The sequence below is a fragment of the Saccostrea cucullata genome, unplaced genomic scaffold (genome assembly GCF_032062105.1).
Source record: "Saccostrea cucullata isolate Sc308-1 unplaced genomic scaffold, CSIRO_AGI_Scuc_v1 ctg4529, whole genome shotgun sequence".
Taxonomy (NCBI): Eukaryota; Metazoa; Mollusca; class Bivalvia; order Ostreida; family Ostreidae; genus Saccostrea; species Saccostrea cuccullata.
Window position 1 is genome coordinate 9,505 of NW_026931185.1, and position 24,078 is coordinate 33,582.

Below are 24,078 nucleotides of genomic sequence, written 5' to 3' on the forward strand. Positions count from 1 at the left end.
GTAATGTATTCCTAGCAAAACCATAAGCATTCAGCTTATTTTCGCGTATCTTGCATTTCTTTAACAAAATTAAAATATAATCTTTATAAACATTAATCAAATATTGAATACATGTATAATAAAGTGATAAGGAGATAAAAGAACTTAATGTTAATATTTAAATTTCCAATAAATTTCCCCTATGATTCTTTACAAAATAAAATGCAGTATATTTTCTCATGAACTTCATTAGGTATGTATCACGAATAAGCATGAATATCTTCATAGTTACGTCATAATACAGCTCTTTACGTCAAAAAGTAAAACAATATAGTGCATGTGTACTGCTTTGTTTTAAAAATGACAGTTGAACGGCAAGTCATCCGAAAAATAATGTAAATATAAGAAATGAATTTAATTTTTGAAGATTCATGAGGTATAGGAGCTACAACGCTTCACACCGGCATAATTATTATGAGGCGCTAACGCACTCATGAATCATAACCTCATGAATCTTCAAAAATTAAATCCATTTCTTAATTGAACTGACACTACCTGACATTTTTTAGTTGTTCTGTAGGCACAGTTACAGGTTATTTCAAGGATCCAACTTAAAGTACCACATTAGTCCTAACTCCTAAATAAGTACCACATTAGTCCTAACTCCTAAATCATCCCGATTTATCAAAAATACATGTACAATGTAAATATTTTGTATGAATTTTTTTTTTTTTTGTAAAAAAGAAGGTACGTTAGGCATCAAAATCCGCCTAGTCCCAAAATCTGGTGATAATATTTAAATAGTTTGTTTTGGATACCCCTGTTCTAAATCAATTTATTTTTTGAAAATATCTCAAACCGTTTTCCCTACACTACTCACTAAAAATGCAATGTTTTCTTAAAAAAATAACAATGACGACGTGATGACGTTCACATGGCGTTATCAACTTTCAACGTAGTGATTCCGGTACAGCGTAAAGAATTGTACATTTCTCAACCTAAAAATTTATATTCTTTAAAATAAATTCATATCTAAATCTCTTTCACTTTATTTTTTTTATGTAATCTGTTCTAAACCTTTCAGTATTTTTTCTTTATATGAATTGATATTTACAATACCTTGGGTCATTAAGGAGATAATTTTCCGAGAAAACTATAACACCAAGAAAGCGTATTAATTGTAAAAAAATTTCCCTTCTCCATTTCCCTAAACTTCATGATATTAATAAAAATACTAAATTAAATTTTGAGATACCAGTATACCATACAATCATGCTTACATTTTATTTACTTAGTTATTAGGTATATATATTATGTATGTATATTCTCGTACTTGTACATAATTATATGCATGCACGCTTGAAAGTGCGAGATGTGCTTTTACTGCGTACAAAATCTGGACTGCAACCACAGGCCTTTAGATTGCTTAGAAAAAAAATTGAGGTGTTGAAATTTTTTTTTTACTCACAATTTTTTTCTCAAGCGATCCAAAAGCCTATGACTGTAACATAATTATCACAGTTTTTTGCCAGCATTTTCCTTGAATTTTTTTCCTATTAAAGACTTATTTTTGATTAAGCTAAGACATTATCTATGCATTACTTTGTTTCGGTTTTATTTCTACAGTATAGTACTTTTTAATAGTATATAATCATTATAGATATGAAGCTTAATAAGGTTATATATTTTTTCAAAATAAAGAACCGACAAATATATTTATCTTACGTGTCTGAAAGAGAAAATTTTCCTAACAACGACAGCTATGTCACCCCCTGTCCTTTTGAAAATCACGCATACTCTGTACTTACACACCCCCCCCCCCCCCCCCCCCCACACACACACACACTTTCAATTTGCTTCCGACGCCAATGCACTTATCATCAAACGGTTGCCAAAATATACCTGCATTTACATGTATTTCCCTCCTTACGTGTGTACAAATGCATACACGTACGAGACATAATATACGATGAATTTATTTTTATAAAGTTCAATAAGAATGGAGGCGTACAAGGCGAGGACAATCCCCCGCTCTGAAAAAATACTTTTCTCAATTCTAAAAGTAGTATTTTTTTTAAATTTTTATGGTTTTTATCATTTTTTCACATCAAATTCTGTTTTTCATTGTTTAAATTAATAATTTATTAATAATTCATTATTCACTCATGTTTTTAAGACATTTGAAAAAAAATTTTGAAAAAGCTTCACGTAAGATTCGAACTCTCTCCATGGCGCAGGTTTGGTCCAAGACCAACCTCTTTAACCATACACTACGAAGTACATGTATATGCATTATTGATGTCTTTCAGTGTGATTTAAATGAACGGGTTTGTTGAAGCGTAATTTTTTTTTCAGAAAAGTTCGATATTCATATAGAATGGGTTCAGATTCCATTTTTTGGACAAATGAAATAGATTTCGCATTTACATTTTCATCATTTAAGCGTTCACGAAGAATGTAGACTTGACCCATTCAAGTTCAAAATTCGTTATTTATATAGCTCTATTAAACCCATTTTCCATTAAACAGGTCGAGACCACTACCTTATATGGGAGCCAATTTTTCACAGGCGACAATGTATTCGTCACACTCGTTGTCCAATCAAACTCATGAGTCCCAAAGAATGACAGTCTACTACGTGTTTATTATTCAATGGCGACACGTGGTTTTCGTCGGTTTACTGCACAATATTTACCTCGTCACCGGAAAAACTGTAGAGCTTCTTTGTCACTTTATAAGACCGAAATTGAAAGATTATATTCTAAAGACATTGCTCCATGCCCACATTTAATATTGGAGTTGTTTTAGATGATTAATAGTTGCTTCTAATACCGTAGAAAGGCTTTGACGTTTGCATGTACATAATACACTTTCTGATAATATTGAGGAGTTAAATTATAATTACACACCTTCTCCGGCTGTCTAAAACCAAGGACCTATGTACTACCTGCTAAAACTATGTTCACGTACATGTATATCACGTGGAGAAAAACTCGGTGTATAATCGACACGATAGCATCTACGTGTCTTTGAACGATGTTTATAGGCCGATGTTTTTATAAGTTGATATAAGGCTTCATAGCGCATATTTTGTAAATGTGAGCATAGAAATGAAAGAGTATACATCATTTTAAATATTTCTTTCACAAATCTAAAAAAAAGAATTTAAAATAAGTTTCCAAGGCACAACTCAAGTTTCCTTTTATTTTCAACACAGCTGGGTACTAGTAGTAGCCCACAATGCATTGCGGTTCATTCAGTAGTAAGCAAAGCTAATTTACATGCAAATGTATTCTGACGTCAGAAAATCTAGTGGTCTCGACCTGTTAATTATGCTCAACTGTCAACTTTGAAATAAAGATTATCAAATGATAAGTCGTTCAGTAAAATAAAATAATAGAATGTTTTGAAGATGACATTACTGAGAACATGATTTTAGAAAAATATAACATTTCTGTGAATTTTGAAAATTGCGAAACATTTTGTCTCAGAGCGGGGGATTGTACACGCATTATACGCCCTCTTTCTTTAAAGAATGTCGATGTGTCTTATCGATCAATAAAACCAATGTAAAAGAGATTGCTGCAATTGAAACAAAATAATAAACATCTCAAAAATGTGAAAATGACTTAAAGGCCGTGTCACACTGTCACGATTTTTGCTACGATTACCCACGAATTAAGAAAAGTTGAAAATCGCCGTTCATCGCCAGGTTTGTCTTGCGATTTTTCTACAGCGTGTGGAATATTTTGCTGCTAGAATGGTGTGTCTGCGATGTCTGTGCGACAAAGTACGAGGTTTCTACGATTTAATTACGAACTGGGGCGACAGCGTTACGAACTAGTTACGATATTTCTACGATTATGAAGGATTAAACGCGGTTACATACGATACTCATACGAAGGACTACGTTATGCCACGTTACAAACACGATATTCCCACGACTAATGGCGGGTTCTTACGAATATGCATGTAATGAAATGCATATAATAATATAGAGTAAAGGGAGATTTGTCTGATATCATTAAACATCATAGTTATGTTATTTGATAAGGGTAAAAACTACAGTGTGGAACTTTTAATTATGTTCAATCTCTTCGTGTGTTTATTGTACATGGTGTTTATAGTTTCTGTTACACATGTTTTTTAAATTTATTTCACTTTTCTAAGCTTCTTTCCTTTTAATTTAGGCGGTATTTTGATTTCGACAGTGTTAACATCAAGCACCGTCTGCCTACATCGTATTAATTCGTAGTTCAATCGCACAGTGTTCGTACAGCACTTGCCATCAATCGTCCATTTTCGTGTCATATTCGCGGGAAAGTCGTACTATGTTCTTATCAATTCGAAGAACGCTCGCAGTAACTCGAGAGACACTCGCACAAACTCGAAGGTCACTCGAAATAACTCGTAGGACTTTCGTAGTGTCGCGATTACTACGAAGTTCTGCGAATGTCGCACGAACTTCGAAGATTTACTACGAATATGAGTACGAGTGCAGTGCGGATGCTGTGCGATTGTCTACGAATAATTAAAAATCGTGCTGTGTCCACGATTGTTTTGAACATGCTCAAAACAATCGCCAAGTTTGGCGATTTGCTGGGATCCAACACGATTAAGGAAGATATCCTACGAGTACTTCTGCGATAAATCCCGATTTGCTGCGATTTTTGAATTCGTAATGAATCGTAGCTATAAATCGTGACAGTGTGACACGGGCTTAAGACAGTGGTGATCAAGGAGAAACAGATTTTACTTAGCTCTCGGAATTAAGAGGTACACAACATACTGTATATACATGGTAAAATACCGTAAGTCGCGGAAAATCAAAAATATAATCATGATAATTGCGGAAAAGCAGTACGCCAGATGTTTTTTTTTTCGCGGAAAAGTTGTATCGAATCGCGGAAAAGAGAAACTGTGAAAAGAACATTTAAATTTGTGATAAACTCTACCATGCTACAAAACATTTTCGCAGCTCTACATCATCGTCGGAAACCCACGGGTGATCTCTTCTTTACTTATCAATGTGATAAGTAAAGAAGAGATCACCCGTAGGTTTCCGACGATGTGGTGTGGATTCAGAACATTTAGGAGTCTTATTGGGAAACTGTGTAACAAGGTCACATCATAGAAGAGAACACCCCCCACTATACCTCCCACTCCCCATCCCCAAGACACTATATTCTGAGACATGAAAACCGTTCCGTACAATAAATATATTCGTAGCATAGCTAAAATTAATGTCTTTTTTATCAAGTTTAATACAAAAAATATCTTTATTTTCATTTTTAACAGTCTGCCATATTTGATATATGTACATGTAATATATATCAGAACAGAATATAAGTCAACATCAATCAAACTGAACTCTTAGTTATAAAATTAAGGGACGGTCATTTATTTAATTTACGGTAGGGGTCGCTACTTTTATACCGCTGTATGACAGAATGTGCTTTTCCAAGATGATTAGAGACAATTTTATTTCCCTGAAAATTTGACAAGCATAAAAATCAAAACTACGTACAGTGTTTGAGACGGTTGTATAGGTATCCCCAGTCAAGGTCAGATTATACTTCATTACTTCACTTTCAGAAGAGGATGGAATAGCCTATTTATTTGCAATAATGGCTATATGCCTGTTTGTTTTGTTTTCTTTTTTAAAAGACCTGCTACCCCTTTTCGAGAAGGAAATGCTCGTCCCTGCAAGAAGCTGTAAATCGATCATATTCCTCATAATTTTAGCAATTATAAAACACATTTTATTACTGACAATGCAATGTGATAAAAAAAAGTTTGAAAAAATTGCACTCTGAAGTTGTTTTTTTTTTTCTAGCAATAAAATTAATTCATTCTATCGTGATAATGGCAATCTGAAGTCGGCCTTTCGCACATGTAGTCTAACAATCTTTTCTCGTCCAATATTGTTCTTGAAAAGATTTATAGAAGACACCACCCTTTTATGTTTCTTTTAAGATCGTCAATTGGAATTCAAGTGTATTTACTTATTTACCGCTGTCTGTGTTCAAAGAAAATTCCGAATCCGTTTTTACACAACTTTTTAGAACAATGACGCTAAAATGCAATTGCTAAGTAAAATAAGGAAAGCAAGTCGTAACAAGACAAAATGCAAGTGCAAGCCTTAAAATGAATATTTATTCATCTGTTTATTCACAGGCACTTATATACATCATTTATGAATCACTCATTTAAATAACCCCCTACAACTTTGTTGCAATTTGTGGGGAAAAAACAACAATGCGGAGTCAGTTAAAGTATTGTTTGTAGAAGGAAAAACAAGGTGCATTGTCACGGGAAGGGACGGGGGGAGGGGGAATAGGTTAATTTTTTTTTTGGAGGGGGGGGGGGGGGCAAGAACATGTTTATGAATCAGTCAAAAACTACGTTACGTGTGGAATTATTTGAGATTATTATACATTTAAATTGTACAAAAAAAAAAAATAAATAAAGTTTTAAAAAACGGTTCTCTCAAACGAAGGGGTCTGATTGCACCCCCCCCCCCCCCACACACACACACATTTTATAATTAAATTACATTCTATACTTACAGTATAATTAATTTTGTAACATGTATTATGCAATATGTACCACTAAATATACATAACGGCATTGGTTTTTATTGATAATACCATTTTATGTCATACACTAAAAACAATGAAGCCCACTTATATAATCTTTATACAATCGGGTGTACGAGATATTGATATTTACGGCGATAATGACTAGTTCTGTTGGACAACTTACCTAAAAATAAATCTATCATATTTTTTTCTGGATTTCAGAAAGTATTTCAGAAGGAACATGCAACAATTTATTTGTTAACAATTTAACAAGCATTTTTTTTTTAATTTTAAATAAGTAGATCGATTGACTTTACTCCTCCAAATTGATGATGAAAACAATTAACTTTTCTCCTCCACATAATCGCAGGATCTCTTCACAATTATAAATTGTCATAATATAATTTTGCGATCAAAGATATAAAAACTGCCATTTTTGGAGAATATATTGATACCTGGTATGGTTTTGAAATTTACGTAGCGTTTGGCTCCATTTTACATCCGTGATCAGATAGACCTGATCGTGTACAAAATATGTCAACACTTTATTTCTGAAGATATCACTGTTTATTTTTGACGAATTTACTAGGCCGATAGTGGTAACAACTGTATTTTGTTCTTTCTTTTTTATTTTTTTACTGAGACTGAGAAAAGCATGATTTATTGTCCATTACTTTCCTATTCGATTTTCCTTTACTTTTACGTCTTTCGGACGTTATAGAATTTGATCACGTGATCGTCTCCATGTCATATCACAATGACACTATATTAAATCTGATTTCTTAAAAAGCACTAAAAACTAACAAAACTGTATACCCTATATGTCGAATCTACCAAGTAGATACAAGGTCACTGATGGAAATTTATATAAAGCACTAAAAGTGACCAACGACACGAACAATAAAAATTGTCAAATATGTTGACAATATATATATATATATATATATATATATATATATATATATATATATATATATATATATATATATATATATATATATATATATATATATCCAAGTAGTTTAAAGTCGATGTCACACAGGTGAAAATAATTATAAAAGAAAAAGAAAATGCAGTTTTCAAATTTAATTTAACACATGCGCTTTCTGGATTTCATATTCCGTCTTCAGCTGTACACATTTCAACATTGACTATAACGTCATGACATCATGAGAGTCTTTGCAGGGAAGGAAGTAATCTATGACGTCATAGTAAGACTACCTTACGTAAAAGTTGGGGGAAACAACAGCCTCTCAACAGAATTCACAAGATGAATCTCAATGAAGAAGGTTTAGAAGAAGAAGATCAATGCATATGGTTTAAGTATTCAATGTACATGTAGAAGCTGACTTGATTGTCACAAATGTCTTTAGTTTATTTAGTCAAGAAACAAGTTTTGATTTTTTAAAATTGAAAGTAACTTTTTATTTAATTATTTTAACTTCTTTTTTGGATTAACAGAAATATAAAATCTAAGGGACTTATCCAAGTAAAATTCTTTCACACTGTTCATGAATTGCCGAGAAGCAAATATTCTGTTTCCAAGTAAGAATAGAATAAATGAAGGAGCTTTAAGGCACTCAAAAATAATAGTTTGATATTAATTTCTGCTTGTTTTCGCATGATATTCATATGAAATCTGTTTTTTTTCACATGAATATCATGCCATTTTTTTAGCATGATATTCATGCGAATTTCATGTCAAATTCACATGATATTTTCATGTGAATATCATGTGTGGTCCTTTTTGTCTCCTTTTCATGCGAAGAATTCGCACGATATTCATGCGAATTTCATATGAAGTTCATGCGAGCCACTTTTTAAAGAATTCATAAAAGTAAGAAATATTTAACAAATATTAAATTAATTTCTTTTCATCTGAGATGTATAAAATTAATGTACTTTTATCAGAAAGATAGTAAAATTATAACTTAAAAAACAGAGCATGGGCAATTGATTAAATACAGAGGAATATAACATTTTTAGAGATTTATTTTTCTAGCACAGAAACTTTGTTTGTTTAAGCACGTCCCGCCCGACTTTCGATCGAAGCATGCAAGGTGCATGGCAGTCCCAGTAAATTTTTTGTATAAACACAATTAACTATTCAAGGCACAAAAAAGTAGATGTCAGGACTGAAATGCGGTAGATGTTAATAATGGCGGCTGCCAACTTTTCAACTTTTGGACGGTCTCTCAAGAACTACTGGACCAATTTCCTAGAAGAGTCATTATCAAAAATCGCCAAAATTTTGGTCACAAGCCGATAAAAAAGTATATGAAGTAAAAATTATATAAATTTTCACATCACTATTTAGAATACATTATTCTGTAGCTGGCAGAATATTAATTTTATAGCTGTGTGATATATTTAAAGAAAAAATGCATTGATAATAGCTCAAATTAGCACATTTTGTGATGTCCTACACTCCTTTCCATTGAATTAACAAGTGTTTTATGGCATATGTTGTTCATTTTCTTTTCATTTTTTTCCTTGTAAGCCTTAAACTATTTATAATAAAGCCATAAAAACACTAAAATTGTCTTAAATAAGCTCATCTTGTAAATATGCTACATAAAAGGTGTGTCCCACGAGTTTTTGTCTCTCCTGTTAAGAAAATAGAAATACCGTATAAGTTGAAATTTTAGCGAGACGCAAATTTAGCAATTTCTACATAAAATCTGGTATTTTATTTTTAGCGATAAGTAAATTTAGCGATTTTAAAATGCTAAGTAAAGAAGCTATTACAAATAATACGCAATTAATTTTTAGCGATATCCAATTTTAGCTATGTCAGCACCCTCGCTAAAAATGCCAAAATTAAATCCTCGCTAAAAATTCTACTTATACGGTATTTAGAATTAACTTTTCTGGGTTTCATACTTACCATTAACCTTGGTTACATTTGCATGATACTAGGTTGTTAATGTAATTTTTTAAAATTTGATAAGTTTGAATAAAATGTCCAAAATATAACAACGATTTACGCAGTTGAAAAAAATGACGTCCGTACTGTTACATTGAAATAAAGCTATAACAATGGAGTGAAACAATCTTAACTTCTTTTACAAAATAACTTAAACATTTTGCTTCAAACCTACTGCATCATCAGCTTGTATGGTAAGCAATAAGGAAAAAAAAGACCAAATATAGAGCAATTGTCTACCCTGTTATGTGTCCATCCTGTTACGTGTTAATTTGTAACAGTAAAGACAAGTTTTGTAACAGGAAAGACTAACATTAAATAAAATGTGGATTTTAGACCTATCTCATCATTAACCAAGAAATTTATTGCATGATTTTTATTAAAATTGAAGTAAGTAACACAAATACACCTTGAGTAAGGATTCATTGTTTCTAATTCTTAATTGAAACATAAAAAGTGATTTTGTAACAGGAGAGACATAGCATATTGTAACAGTACGGACAAATTTTGCTTAAATCAGAAAAAAATGTGGACTTTTATTAATTTGTCAGATTTTATATTATTTTCATTTTATTACTTTGTAGTAATTATTTTATTTTTTATTCTTTTTTCAACTATGAAAAGATCATTTTTCATATTAAAGGACTTCTAAATATGATTCTGTAACAGGAAAGACGGGCATTGCTATAAAATAAACAATTTTTGAGAACTTTTTTCTTATAAGCACAGTATAATATAAATTCAATATTTGATTTTTTATTTATTAATTCAGTTTAACAGGAAGGACACAAAAAATTATGTTCCTATAGGCAGTATATATTTTTCCATCTCTAAAAAAAAGTTTCATTCAGGTTAAGGGATTTGTTACTGCCCTGTTTAGGTTGGAATTTAGGTCCAATTCCTGAGGGTCATTCGTCTCGTGAGGTTAAACCCAGGGTCATGAAACCCAAACCATGGTATAATTTACAATACACCACAAAACAGTCAAAATTGTATGGTTTATCTATTATTACTGATCATGGCTTTGCTACATGTAATGAGAAGATTTGTAAAGATTTTTCATAATTATTTGTACCCCCATTATAACTCTAAATTAACCAATAGATGCCAAACCCTACACCAGTGATCATGATTTGAACAAATTAGAATGTACACTAAGTATACATGCCTTATTTAGATTTGACTGATCGATTGATTGATTGATTATATACTGTTTAACGTCCTTATCAAGGGTTTGATGTTCCTGAAAAGAGATTTGTTGATATGTGTCTCAACTTACGTCAGTAATATTTTGATCATTCATAATGCCATACCCTACCCTAAAGGTTCATGATTTGAACAAACTTTAATCTACACTATGTCATGAAGCTTTATATTTAAATTTTATCTTTTCTGGTCTTTTTTAAATTACCTGTCAAAAAATTTCATTCTTTCTTAATTATCTATTGGAAGAGGGTGTGACCCTTCATTTGAACAATTTAAATTTCGTTTTCATAAGATATTCTGTGCTAAATATAGTTAAAATGACCAAGATAAAAAAAATGTGAGAAGTTTAAGAAAACAATAACAATTAAGTTAACACCAACAAACAAAACACAAATCTCAATCAGAAAAGCTCATCTGAGCATTTGGCTCAAATACGGTAAGCTATACTAAATATCATGAGTGTTTCTTTTTTTTCTTTTTGTTTGTTTGTTTTGTTTTGTTGAAAATTGCCATGTGATTTAATTTCCCAATCAGTGATAAAATGAAATTAAATTCCCAATTTTGATGACCTAGCTAGGACCCATTTCCAAATAGCAGTGGAAAATTCTCAAGTTAATCAAACAACTTGCCAGAAACATACACTTTTTTGAACTACCAGGTAATATTTTATGTTTCTATATTTAGAAAAACAGTGAAAAAAGAATGTTTTCTTCTAAAGAAAGGTAAAAGAAAATTATACAGGCAAAAGGAGGATGGCTCTCTAAATCCATGTTTTTCTTTTAAATGGAGATTAAATATTTTTTTCAGACTCAAGTGTCTTTCAGTGTCCTTCCTTTACGTTGTACACGCCAATATTTGCATAGGCAAGCAATTTTCTTAATGTAAATCCTATTTTGTTTTACATTTTACTTGTAATTCAGCAATTATTCTACGTTATATCTAATTAACATGTAATATTGTTTTGTACTATTACAATACTGTGTATTTTGGAAAAGTCTCTACTGTAACAGTCATACATATTCATTATTTTCATACTCTATTTGTTCCTATCTTAACTTTAACGTAAAATTTAATCATTATTTGGGAACACCAGCGTAAATTTTCATGATTAACTAAATTATGTGTTTTACAAAATAAAGAATTTGATGTAGATACACAGAAATTTCTCTCCTGTTGCATGTTCTGTTCTTTCCTGTTACACTTTTTAACTGAGAGACCAAAAAACCTTTCAAAGTCCTATTTTTCTGGAATTGCTTTTGTTACTCTATATCTTTATAGTATTTTAAAAAATTTCAGACTGAAACTGATTCAATATTTAATTTCCAATCATTTCTAATCTAGAATTTAGGATTCTGTTACAGGAGAGGCATGTCTATTGCAAAGTACTGTCCTTCCTGTTACGGGCCTGTCTTTCCTGTTACATGCACTATAATTATGAAAATATGTGGTTTATATGTAATTGTAACAAGATTGGATCTACATGCATGCATAAAATGCCATTTCTTATCAAATGTGTGAATGTGGTTTTTTATACTAACTTTTACGACTGTAAAATGGTGAAAATATTGACCAAAATGATGTTCAGATTTGAAAATTGTCTCTAAAATCATTGAAAAAATTATTTTGCTCCTGTTTCATTGAAAAATTATAAGTGATTTTTTATTTTGCCATGCTTTCACAAACTAGGCTTAACTAATTTTATAATTATTTTTCCACCTCTTAATAGTAAAACTTGCATTATTGTGTCTGTAACAGGAAGGACAAAATTTTAGGTGAACCAGTATTTTGATTTCTTCTTACTCTGAAATCAAATAATTTCCAGGTGGGAGTTTAGTGTTTTTGTGTTCTTCAGATATGTGTTTTATAGTAACGTTAAAAAAAAATTAATTCTAAATGCAAATTTGTTGATTTTTCCAATATTTTTTTCTGCGGTTTTTGATAATGACTCAGAAACTTGCCACAAAATATTCTTAAGTGAAGTGCATTTAAGTTTGTTAAAATAAAGGGTCACTCCTTATTCTAAGGGGAGATTCATACCGCTGAAAAATAGCCGACTCAGCTTAAAACAATAAAAATCAATCAATCTTCCCAAGAACCACAAAAAAAAACCAGGAAAGATGAAACTTATATTTAAACATCCTTCGGTAGTAGATTCAAGTTTGTTCAAATCAAGATCCTGGAGGCTAGGGCGGGGACACAGTTGACGCAATCTTCTCCTCTAGAACCACCTAACCAGGAAAAATGAAACTTATTTGAAAATATCATCATGTAGTGTTACATTCAAGTTTGTTCGAATCCTGACTCCCGGGGGTAGGATGGGGCCACAATGAAGATAAAATTTTACAAAGGAATGTATTAGAAAATCTTCTTAAATACTTCTTCTCGATAACAGCAAAGACATAATGGACAGTTTAACTTAAGTTTATATAGGGAAAGTTATAATTGATCATATTTATATATATACGCATCCTCAGGTAGTGTAGATTTAAGTTTTTAAAAATAATGATTTCCTTGGGTAAGTTGTGGCAACAATGTGGGATCAAAGTTTCATATAGGATTGTACCGTAAAATATCATAATAAATCTTCTTGAGAACAGCAAAGACATGAAATGTGGAAGCATCCTCAGTTAGAGTAGAGAAAACATATAATAAAAGTATTAATGATTGATTGATTGTATATTGTTTAACGTTCCTCTTTAGAATTTTTCACTCATATGGAGATGTCACCGTATGCCGGTGAAGTGCTTCAAATTTTGACCTATACTCGGCACTCAGGGCCATTGAGCAGTGAGGGTTCTTTATCGTGCCAGCGCCTACCGTGACACGGGACCTACGTTTTCAAGGTCATGTCCGAAGGACCGTGACTTTCACTTCTAGTTTCGAGCGCTTGGCGAAAGAACAGTCACTACCTCTGTTTACGTCCTAGGTATGACGCGGCGCCGCGAACGAGAATCGAACCCGGGCCTCCCAATCACGAAGCAAACGCTCTACCACTAGGCTACCGTGACCTGTAATGAAAGTATGAAATGATGCTATTAATATAGACAGTTGAAAAGATTACATATTTAACTGAACAATGTAAGAATTCGAACATAGCATTCTACATTATACAGAAACTTGCTACTACACCATTTACATAGTACAAAACGGTTTTCTTTGTAGATATTATGTTTCATTCTATGCACAATTTGTTTCTTTATGTTCGCTTTATGGACGGTACGCTTTGCATGGTGAATGGTGTGTAAATGAAGTGGGCTAATATTGTACACTTTAGTATCTATAGGCTTCTTTATAAACTAATTTATTTCTTATATAATATATCTCTATTTTATTACAATAAAAGTATAAATGTACAATGTAACTCAAAGCTTGAAAAGGTCCATATGTGAGCAAGCTTTGTCCGTTGGCTATTTACTGAAAACCAAGGGTAATTCCGTGTACGTGCATCTGTGAAAATCTGTAAACCACTGCACCCGATGTAAGACTCATATAATTAAAACAAATGAGGCGATTGCTACTTTATTAATAGAATCGGATTTTCATTTTAAATTAGCTTTAATTGAGTGCACATTACCAGACTTTGAACTCAAACGGGGGTATATGAAATGAGTGTAAGGTAATTGATTGACTGGAATAAATTAAACTACTTGTTGAACGGCTTACTACAGAATACGACTTAAGTCATTGAGAAGAATACGAAAATAATTATTTTAACATACAAGAAATAAACTACACATTTAGTTTTTAACTCCCTTACCACTCCCTCCAAGAAAGAAAATATCAAGTTAGCCATCCAATGATCACATTACGAAATGAAAAAAAAAATAGGCAGTTATTTCTTAAATAACACAAATATTCTCTGAAAAATAATTCATAAAATATCTATTAGATTTTACACATGACTCATACCGTAAATCTGGAAATTTTTACTTACTGATTCTATTTTGCGAATTCGGGTCAAAATGGTGTTGATTAATTTTTACGTTTCAAAATTTTGCGAATTACCACTGCTTTGTTTACATTTTCTTATTGGTAATTTATTTTTAAGAAAAATATTTTTGCGAATGCAATGAACTCGCGAATTAACTTAAAATTTACCTACAGCAAAAATTTCCAGATTTACGGTATATATATATATATATATATATATATATATATATATATATATATATATATATATATATATATATATATATATATATATATACATTGTATAGACATTGAACATTGCTGCATAGGTTTAGCCCACCCCCCACTTTCCACGGACACGCCGCAGTATAGGTTAAAAATGGGGAAAGTGGTGGTGTTTTGAAAATATTTTGGTACTGAAGTTCGGCATGTAAAATAAGGAAAATAGTTTTACAATATTTAATGTAATAAGCAGTAAACAATAAGCAAAATTCGCGTTGAATGTTAGTTTTTTTCCCTTTTTTTGATTTTGAAGAATAATCATATTTTCTTTTTCTTTTCTTTTTTTTTTTTTGGCCCAACCGATTTACTAGCATTTAGAACAAACGTCCTGCTGTCATAATGTAATTTGTGAATTTAATAACACTCGGTAAATTCAAAAAATACAAAATGACACTACTATTGCAGAACAAGGTGTCATCTCCTAAAGAAGGCAGAGAGATTGTCTTTTTTTTAAATCATCATATTATTTAGGAATGATTTAAACAATAAAATGCTTGTAAGTACGGGAATAAATGTCGCAGCTGTTGGAGAAAAAATATATAACTCGCGTTAACACTTATTAATTCCTTTACAAACAACCAAAGAAAGACGATTGTTTATATTTATATTTGTATAAATAATCATACAAAGTAGGATTAAAAGGATTAATCATTGTATTATTGATATGTACAAGTTTCATTGATGGAACAGGCACTGATCAAGAAAACTAGGTGATATAGCTAATGTTGTTCATGAGCGGATAAACTGAATTGCTTTTCTTAAAAAAATAAAAAAATATTTTCATTATTAGATCTCCATATCTTTATGTTTTTATCCAAAAATCTCAAAGTAATGTTTTGACAGAGAGAAAATGAACATGCATAGCCCCTGGCGCTTAAAATTTTATTAAAATTTTTCTTTATTTCCTCATGATCTAGTGAACTGCGCGTTTCCCTTACCAAAGTAAAATTATTGCAGCAATATTGCTGCTATATTGCAGCAACATTGCGGCAACACATTTTTGTCACCAGAAACAAGCTTTTTGGGTTTGTGATATATCCCTGCTAGCTGCAACAACTTCTGGTGACATTCTGGCAATACTGCCAGAAAAAATGAAATATCACCGCTAGCTGCAACAACTTCCGGTGACATTCTGGAAATACTGCCAGAAAAAAAAACTTTCTGGCAACATATAGGATTACCCATGAGGCATTTTTTGAGCATGCTCAGTCATTTACTTCCTCTTTTTAAATAAAGTGGAGGGAATTCAAAGGCAAGTATGTTTTGCTTCATTACTGACTTGTATCAAGTTAATTAGAGTTGTTAATTGTGTACAGTGGGATTAGTCAAGATGAGTAGTAAGACTGCAAAGTGTGGAATGACTAGAAAAAAGAATTTAAGCAGAATTATAGGAATGTGTACTCTGTTTCCATATCATCAGACTTGGTGAGTCAAAACTAATATTCTTTTTGAGATGATTCAATGGAGATAAAATTGGAAAAAAAATTATATGTGTTTCACTGTGCTTGTGATGCATGCATACTAGACTTGTATGTCTATATATCCTAGAGTAGTTGGAAAAAATGAATTAAAGCATGTACGTTATTTGAAAATTAATGCAGAGTTGCTGGACATTTTCACAGTGGCATATTAATATTGTTTCTATAAACATTTTTAATGCGCCCGTCTCGATAGATCGGGGGTACATATTGTTTTTGTCCTGTCTGTTTGTTTGTAAACTTTAACCTTCACCATTACTTTTGAACCAATGAAAGATAAAGATTTCATATTTGGTACGTCTACTCCACTAATTAAGTTCTTTCAAATGATATCAAGGTCAAAGACCTTGTGACCTTGATTGTGACCTATATGCTAAAAATAGCTTTTTCGAATGTTCATCATAACTTAAAATTAATGAAAGATAGAGACTTTATATTTAGAATGCATAATTCACTAATTAAGCTTTTTCAAAAGACACCTGAAGGTCAATGACCTTGAGAACTTGGCTGTGACCCATATCCTTAAAATAGATTTTTTGAACCTTGGACATAAATCTTGAGCCCTAAAAGATAGAGAACTTGTATTAAGTATGCACCCTTCATTAATTAAGCTCTTTCAAATAACAAAAAGGTCAATGACCTTGGGACCTTGACTGTGACTATATACAAGGTACTTAAAATAGATTTTTTGAAACTTCGACATAACTTTTAAGTCATAAAAGATGGAGAATTCATATTTGGTATGCACCCATCACTAATTCAAGTAACACCAGGGTTAATGACAATTTGACCTTTACTGTGACCCATATGCTAACAATAGCCATTTGGATCCTTAGCCATAAATTGAAGTGATAGAGACTTCACGTTTAGTATGCATACTCAACTAATTAAGTTCTTTCAAATGACACCAAGATCAATGACCTTGTGACCTTGACTGTGACCCATATGCTATAAATAGCTTTTTCAAACTTTATTGCCACCAGGCGCATAGTGTTTTACAAACATATCTTGATTTTCATTATGATGATCAACATAATTTTCTATCTTTCAAAGAATAGTAGAAGTAGCTATTTCTTATTGACCCTGTGGCTTGCTATTGTTTGTTATATTCCTCAGCACAGTTTGTTAATTGTTAGATTGATAGATCATTATTTCTATTAAATACCAATTTATTTCTAACTTACATACGAAAAACGATATTGCCGCAATATTGCGGCAATAATGCCGGAAGATGTTGCCAGAAGATCAATATTTTGGTCATGATTTACAGCAATATTGCCGCAACCCCTTTCTGACAATATTGCCGCAAAACTAATTAACATACGAAAAACGATATAGCCGCAATATTGCGGCAAAAATGCCGGAAGATGTTGCCAAAGATCAATATTTTGGCCATGATTTGCAGCAATATTGCTGCAACCCCTTTCTGGCAATATTGCCGCAAAACTAATTAACATACGAAAAACGATATAGCCGCAATATTGCGGCAATGTATTGCCAGAATGTTGCTGCAATATTGCGGCAATAAAGCCAGATGATGTTGCCAGAGGGTCAATATTTTGGTAAGGGTTGGCTCTAGTTTAAGTTTTGTACAATAGACTGTGTGTTTATTTCTTCAAACAATAAAGGGGAGGGCAAGGTTATTTCAGTCAGTTAATACTTTTGTAAAGAACCGTTTAAATCTAAAGTCCCCACTCAATTTTGTCTTACTATCCTTTCATACAATTCGGAGCAAATAAATTCTTTGAATTGTTTACAAACTGGTGAATTTTGAAAAAAAAATCTTTTAGGAGGAAACAAGGAGTTGTAACTACTGCCCCTAAAGTTACCTCAAAAATGTGTAAGAAAAAAAAAGTATGTTACATCAACACCATTTTTTATCCAATTTTTAACCTGGCTAGATGTATCATTTTCAAACAAAATTTTTTCCCATTGACAAAATTGATTATGAAGTTCTCCAGCAACGAAAAAATCTGGATTTCTTAAATATAGATTATAAATGGATTTTCTTGCATTATCTTTATTAAACATGCATGGGTCAACATGTGATGGAATGTTGTCCCCTCCCAAAGTTGTCCATATTGGATGTTTTCTTTTATTATTCTCAGCATGCACAGGATTAAAATTACATTCAAGTTCCCATTTTGGAACAACTAGGTTTTCACAAATGTCAGGTGCATGCACTTCCTACAAAAGAATATGAATTATAAAGTAATAATTCTCCTTTTTAATACAATGTTTATATATTTTCATACAAACATCTAATAGGATTTGGGAAAGGACAGTATTCCACCAAGACCCACGTGAAAATTTTTCACTAGGGAATCAGTGTCCCTAGATACATGGTGAAATAACTTGTCCAACATAAACGAAAAACAATATCCTGACACACTAAATTATTTTCTTTGTTCTTTGGCTAGTTTCATCTTTTGACACTCTCTGATACTGTGACCAGGCATATCACAGAAATAACAATTCCCCCTAGGTTTCCATTGATTAAATCTACCCCTATGCCTACTGTTGAACATGGAGTAATTTTGGTATGGTACATATTGATACGACTGCTGTGGCATCAAAAAGGGATTGTACACATTTGCCAAAGGTGATTGATGAGTTTTTTTCATTTTCTGTTTTTTCTGGTAATTTTAAGTTAGATTCAACCTTTTTCTCTTTTGCACATTTGTTTAGAGCCTTAATAACAGCATCGGACGACCCCCCAACTACATTCAACACTAACGATGATAAATTTACAGACCCCTGATGTTTGAGAGTTTATCTAGACAATTCTTCAAAAACACTTGACTCTTCCTGTTGCTTTTTTCTTGCTACATTTGCTAACTCCTCCAGTATAATATAAGATCATCGCCTCATTTGGCGCCATCTGTAGCGCAAGTCCTCGTACCTTCTCTTTGAGGCTTTCCACACAGTTTCTGTAGCCTTTTCCAGTACCGCGATCCTTGAAAGAATCTCATCTTCTGTTTTTTTTTTCTTCCTCCTGATTAGTTGGTTTTGAGGCGGTCTGGTTATCACCTTCATTTTCAACTCTATCTGATTGCTAAAAATAATGACCGGAAACATAAACATAATAACAAAGCCGTATTATTTCCGAAATAATGATATGAATATAGAACCCAGTAGGTAAACTTCATTTCTCCGGAATACAAAATACCAGTTATCAACAGTCGACCCACTTATGTGAAAAATTGCTTACCGTCGTCTTATTTAGTGGCTCCCCAGGTTGCCCAACTTCATTTGCATACACAATTGCATTGTGAAGCAAGCAGATAAGATTTTTCTTGGTCACCACTTTTCCAGCCATCTCTAAACAATCAGCGGCGCTCTCCCCTGTGATCTGACGGAACTGAGTAATTAGCTCGTCAGTGTCCAAGTCTTCTGACCTCACTTGTGTGGCCACCCTGGCTGCGGAACCTGATACTTCATTTAGCCTGGTTCTTTTTATCACTGGGAGGATACTCTTTCCCTTCAAAGAATGTTTCCTTTTCAGCATCGTAACTGCGGGTGGCATCTATAATACTATGAATACAACTTTTACAAATTCTCGTTTGAACTTTAAGTTTTTTTATACATGTACATCTAGAAACAAAACCACCTCAAAGTACACACTTTATCTTTACCATTACATACTAGTAATCATCTTTATTCATTCATCATTTAATACGATCCCAAATCACGGGAATACAAAATCAGTTAAATGCATATTCTCTCTCTGATTTTCAAAATGACTAAATCCCACCTCATGGGATATTTGAACAACTCATGTTCTCTCAAAATGTATTCTCCCCGAGAATACAAACAATTATATAATCTTTTCAACTCATGAAAAGTTGGAATTTACAAATCCATTTTCCAACACTCTAATTAATAATTTAATACATTATGTTCAAAATTCTCATAAACCATTATATTTACCTTCCTAAGCGTTCTTCTTTATCTTCTTACTTCCTTAACAATCGAATGATAAAAACTTGTGGCTTCTTCCGTATCTCTAAAGGTAATGACAAGTTGCTGTCCTTTAAAAAAGGACTACAATACGTGGACCATATGCGTGTTTTTTCTAACTGAAATTCAATTACGTGTAGGGAATATTCGTGTAAGGTTTGTTCACTTATTCTAAAATTATCTGCCACTTATAACTGATTGTAGTCTCAAAGCACAATGTGATATTTTATCTCCGATAAGCGATCTTTAGTTTTGTCAGTTTTAATATGTTTAAAAAATCGGGTTATTTTGACACCTGCAACACATATTGGCTGGGACTTGACACCTGTTCTGGATATATACGGAAGAAATTTATCATGGGAAAAATGGAGATCTGATGGTTCACGTGTAGCAAACCTCTGTACAACGCAGTTTGTTTTGTATTTTGCCGGAGCACCCACCCCCATCCCCCAACACACATTAAAAGCCCTTGCTACAGACCTTTATCAAACAATAATTAGATTGCTGAAACATTAAATTATTTTGCGAGTCTTGATGCACAAAACTAATGCCGGTGAAAACTTGCTATACATTAAAAGCTTTATAAACTACATGTATCTCTGTTCGTTGAGTGATGTTTCTCATTCATGTTGTTAAGTTACATGTATCTATATACTGTAACTTCTTAAAATATTTGTACAATAGAATCAATGTTTAGTATAAAAGTATATGTAAAAGAGAGGAAATTCAAATCGGATCTGCCAATGAATATGTAAATGCGATGTGCAGATTTGAAAGCGCGATCTGCCAACGAATGGCATATTTTAATTCGAATAGGGCGAATTATTTTACGGGCAAGTTACCTAAGTTGCGAACTTTCTAGCATTTGCGCGCATGCGTAGCCTGTCGTTTGCCCAGGGCATCCGCTTTAACTTCGCTTATATATTTACTGCGTGGACTGCAGGGTCCACGCAATCAAATTACCGAATCTCTCCGCTAGGGGTCACTGAGGATGCCAGCACGTCCTAGCTGCAGTTCTGTAGCTCTCCGAAATATATATATATATATATATATATATATATATATATATATATATATATATATATATATATATATATATATATATATATATATATATATATATATATATATATATATATATATATATATAGACCGGAGAGCTACAGTGCCACCCATAGAAAAAAACTGTATATTTATTGGGCACAAAAAAGTGCGCACGGTTCTCGATATATTTCTCCATGTTTTTAAATCTGTGATCTCAGAATATTACTAACCGTGTGTTCCTAACATATTCTTTCGCTGTTTCCACAACAAAACATTCCTTATAATTGTTGTTAATAGTCCTCCTGACCCTGATATTACAATCATAGAACACTTCGCTTATTTATACTGCCATTTTGGTTTCAAAGATAATTCGGTGCAATATGCTTCGTTCAGATGTCAACTACGAGAGAACTTGATAGAGGAGAAAGAATTTTTTTATATATCTTCCTTTAATTGCAACTGAGGTAAGAATTTGGAAGAATTTATCAAGAAGCGAGCGCACTTTTTTGTGCGCAATAAATATACAGTTTTTTTCAATGGGTGGCTCTGTAGCTCTCCGGTCTATCAATATATTTTTTCGGAGAGCTACAGATCTGCAGCTAAGCACGTCCAAGTAGGATTAATCCTTGCCATTTATATTGAATATAATTCCCCATTTGTCTCTTGTTATCACTTAAAATAAAACTGTAAAGATAAAGGCTTCACTCCCATATCTGCAGACCTCTATTACAACCGCAACTCCTTTGACCTTTCCGGCAATCTTGGAGAAACGACCTTGCTGGCAGGATCCAAAGAGTTGCCATTAGTTAACGTTCATAAAAGATGATATAAAAATTGTTTATTTCTTAAAATTTAAATTTCATAGAACAATACCCCCTCTTTTGTGTCAGGACAGCTTATGTATTTCCTGAATTGATTTTTGCTTGCTCCTAATCACAGTGCTCAGGTGAGTGATGTGGCCCATGGGCCTCTTGTTTTTTTCTTCCATAAAATATTACCTTGGGAAAATTGTACGGTGAATGGTCCCCCTACCCCATCTTTACCTTCCCTTATATTGTTTTTTTCCGTAAATTAAAACATGTTGTTTTGATACTGTCGGTTTCTGTGTTTAGTCATGTTCTTTCTTTTCTTTCTTAAAATGTATTCGTGGCTATATTTATCACCTTTTTATAAAAAAACAAGCATTCATTTTATTTCTTCAAAGCAATAGTGACAAAAGTTTACATCTTTTTTTGTGTGTAAGTGATCAGTTTTGTCGTCCAAGACAATGTTTAAGTTCCTTATTCAAAAGTTGCTCAAATTCTTTAATTGTACTATGTTTTCATGGCACCTAACGTATGTAGAAACTATTTTTCAATTTATTAAGTTAGATTTAATAACCTTCTTTTGTACATTTTGAATATATATAGAAGTTTCCTAAAACATTTTTCATTTGAATCTGTTTATTTAATAAATGAATACAATATAATAAATAATTTCCAAATAATAGCCTTCATATTTAATGAATTTTTCCGAGGTTTTCATTATTATACCCCCCGCTAGAAAAGCGGGAGGGTATATAGTAATCTTTAATTCCGTCCGTCTGTCTGTCCGTCCATCTAGCTGTACGTCCGTCCGTCTGTTACACTTTTGGGTACCCATCTCTTATCCGCAATTCCTCTTATACAACTGAATGAAATCTGATGAAACTTTCTTAGAATCTTTATTACATATTGCCATTGTGCACCTCCTATTTTACTTTTTGATCAGACACATATTTTGAGTTTCCCATAGCAAAACATGGACACTGCCATTTATATAAATATGGGAGGCGGGGGGTATCATTTAGTGAGCCCATTGCTCACAGTACCTCTAGTTTATTCAGATCATCTTAGAGATTTGTAAAACTGCGTTTTCAATCTATTGCAATAATTTTAGCTGCAATTCTAACGAGAAAATTTTTCACGAAATGATTTCTACTCGGAAGTTTTTTTTATGACTATTTTAATCTTAACATTAATTTTAAACGAATACCAAATACCAAGATCCCCTGCCTTATTATTTTATAGAAATCCTGCTCTCCAAACATTTTTGGGGCTCAACATTGTTTAGTATATATGTATGCCTCCACAAGCTTAAACCATCAAGAGAGGCTGGTTAAATCACCTACCAACCGTAATGTTTCTCATCTGAAAAAGGTTTCATAAACCCTCTGCTCACTCATAAAAAATGTTGCTCAGACCTTAATAATTTTTCCCAAAGAAATGTATTTTATAAGCAAAATACTGAAATGTATTTTATAAGTAAAATACAAACAGTTCTAGCATAGCTTGTGGGGCAAAATTGGACATGAAAGACACTTTTATCTAGGTAGATCTATAAAGGAATAATGGACATTTTTGTCATTAAAAGTTATCTCTCTCATCAGAGTATCGGTGCACCTTAAAAATCAAATTAATTTATTCAGTACCAGCACAGTGAATTCAAAGAAATGATAAATGCTAAAGCTTGAAGTAGCAGGCTTTAATATTTTTAATATTTGAAATAATTAACCAATTACATTTATTTTGTTCAGCTGATAAATCTAAACCATCCTCAGAAAAATTTGACATAACGATGATGTACACGATGTTACGAAACTGTGAACCAGCTCTTCAACCTCCGACCAAAGGCTGGGGGAAAACTCCAGATAAAAGTGATAAAAGCAACACTGACGACGTAGAAAGAATCCGAA

The 24,078-nt window shown here is 32.4% G+C and overlaps 1 pseudogene; it reads right to left on the minus strand.

The window, feature by feature from the left end:
* Positions 1-18,701: 18,701 nt before the first annotated feature.
* On the minus strand, positions 18,702-19,887 carry LOC134231710 (uncharacterized; annotated as a pseudogene).
* Between the last annotated feature and the right edge of the window lie 4,191 nt (positions 19,888-24,078).